Below are 3,095 nucleotides of genomic sequence, written 5' to 3' on the forward strand. Positions count from 1 at the left end.
CGCTTTCTATGAAATACAGACAACAGATAAAAAATGGTTTCTTTGGACCTCCAGATTAGGAAGGCAGATTTGAACAGACAAATACAACGTTAGAGGTGGGTGTTGTTCACAAGTGAATCATGTTGAATATTTGAATGTTCACCACTAAAATGATCTAAGAAATAACTTTGTATTTGTAAGTAATAAAGATGACCAAATGAAATGTATATTGTATGTTTTTATTGCCCGCTGTGGTGATGGTGAGTTACACAGACTCTGAAATGATTCTGGCAGATGGAGTCACTGCTCTGTCACCCTGGATAGCTGGCAGGTGGACGGGGTCATCATCGGGGTGTTCAGTTTGTGGGGTAGGGTGCTGTTCTCCTCTGATAGCGGCAATACTACTATGAAGAACAGAACTCATCACAGGTCCTCTCAGGAATCATCCTGAGGTGTCATGGACACTGGAAACGGCCTTTCAGCAGAACTATGGTCATCTCCACCTGGGCTCTCGTCCTGTAGTGAATCCATTTGAAGTTCTGTTGGAGGCCTGGGTTAGCAAGAGGTCAGCAGCCTCGGTTGGCATGGGTAACCCCTGTCACCCAGAAAACAACCATCAGACTCCTGTGATGGAAAGCAGATTCATTAGAGTGGATTAAGCGATGGAGACAAGTGAATTATTGTGCTGATCTTTAGTTACTGCATTAGTCTCAGGTGAGACTCATCATACACCTGTGAGTCAGGAACCGATCAGGACCACTCCATCTCCACATCAGTATGCTATGCTTGCTCTGGAGGGTTCTGTTGGGTGTCTGTCTGTTAAAGCTCTTTGAAATGCCTGCTGAAGTGATTAGGCGCTATATAAATAAAGGTGGAAAATGTAGTTTGCAGCATCACATATGATCTGGACAGATGTTAGTTTATCTATGATGCAGTCTTTAACATGTAGAAACAGTAGTCAATGTACTTGTACCTGCATATATTTGCTGTGAATAGACATCCTCTTCACATCATCACCTTCATTATGTGAGGGAGCCTTGATGGGAATGTGGGTACCATCTATGGCAGCAAATTACATTGGACATCCGAAAGAAATTAATGTCTGGGACTGCAGCACAATATCATTAAGAGAACAGACTTTCAAATTAATCAGATTTCTACATCATTCACCTGCAGTCCTGTGGAACTCCTCCTTGATGATTCTGACGGTTTTCTCTCCAGGGAAATAGAAGAACTGGGGTAAAAGTTTAAAGGCGAGGCGCACTGAGCATCTCCCACATTATATAGGAAAATTACCGTTTGCAAATAAAAAATGAAAAACTGACCGGAGCGCTACACGCAGTGTGTGTGTGTGTGTGTGTGTACCGATCAGTATGATCATCACAGGTCATACTGATCGGTACCGATCATAAAGAGAACTGTCTGAATATGACGGGACATCTGAATGTGATACAAACATATTTATTTCTATGTGAATGAATGCGGAAACTCCATCAAGGGGCTCCACGTCAAACGGACATGACATGTTCACCTCCAAAACACCTCTAAAATACGGAGTTATTTATTAAACCTTACTTCGGTCAGACTCTCCGTCCGACAGAACCAGGAAATGAAGCCGCGCGAGCGGCGGTGAAAGGGGGCGGAGTCAGAGGAAACCCTGGGTTTGTGGAATGAAACCCGCTCCCGACCAGGTTAAGTTCAGAGAGTCTGTTACTGCGGTAACAAACCCAGAGGTTCACTTTACCTCGCGTCATGAAACAGGCCTGGGTTACTGCTCTAACTGTGTGTTAAGTTACCCCCTTTTGTGAAACCGAGAACCGTGATTTCAGGGTTAACTTACTCTGGGTTTCCACTGCACCTGCTTTGTGACAGGGCCCCTCCTCCAGACCAGGCTAGCTTCAGAGTCTATTACTGTGGTAACAAACCTAGAGGTTTACCTCATGACACAGGCTAGGTTTACTCCTCTGACTCTGGGTTAAGTTACCTCCCTTTGTGACACAACAAGCCCTGGTTTTCCCTGATTTCAGGGTTAACTTACCCAGATTTTCCACTAAACCGGCTTTGTGAAACGGACCCACTGTCTTCTCAGATGTTGCCCTTCCGAGCAGTCAGTGGTTCCACCAGTTAAACCCTTTCTAGTTTTATTTGACGTCTTTGCACTCAGACCCCACCTAATGTAGCCGCAAGAGGACACAAGCCAGTGTTTTATTGTGCCGGTCCCAAGCCCGGATAAATACAGAGGGTTGCGTCAGGAAGGGCATCTGGCGTAAAACTTTTGCCAAATCAAAGATGCGAATCAAACCTATGACTTCCATACCGGATCGGACGAGGCCCGGGTTAACAACGACCACCATCGGCGCTGTTGACCTACAGGGCGCCGGTGGAAATTGGATTACTGTTGGTCGAAGAAGGAGAGGAGGAAAGTGCGTTCGCTCTAAGAAAGAGAAGAGGAACACCAAGAGTATAGGACTAAGAGTAAGGACGTTGAATGTTGGAACTATGACAGGAAAAGGTAGAGAGTTGGTTGACATGATGCAGAGGAGGAAGGAAGATATACTGTGTGTACAGGAGACCGAGTGGAAAGGTAGCAAGGCTAGAAGTTTAGGAGCAGGGTTCAAGTTGTTTTATCATGGTATAGATGGGAAGAGAAATGGAGTAGGAGTTATCTTGAAGGAGGAGTTTGTTAGGAATGTCAGGTAAAAAGGTAAAAAGAGTGTCGGATAGAGTGATGAGTCTGAAGCTAGAAATAGAAGGTGTGATGTTCAATGTTGTTAGTGGATATGCTCCACAGGTAGGATGTGAGCTGGAGGAGAAGGAGAAATTCTGGTCGGACTTTGATGAAGTGATGCAGAGCATGCATAGAAGTGAGAGAGTTGTCATTGGAGCAGACTTCAATAGACATGTTGGTGCAGGAAACAGAGGGGATGAGGATGTGATGGGCAGGTTTGGTATCCAGGAGAGGAACGCAGAAGGACAGATGGTAGTTGACTTTGCAAAAAGGATGGAAATGGCTGTAGTGAATACTTTCTTCCAGAAGAGGCAGGAACATAGAGTGACCTATAAGAGTGGCGGTAGGAGCACACAGGTAGACTACATCTTGTGTAGACGGTGTAACC

This window comes from Antennarius striatus, chromosome 24, assembly GCF_040054535.1.
Source record: "Antennarius striatus isolate MH-2024 chromosome 24, ASM4005453v1, whole genome shotgun sequence".
Lineage (NCBI taxonomy): Eukaryota > Metazoa > Chordata > Actinopteri > Lophiiformes > Antennariidae > Antennarius > Antennarius striatus.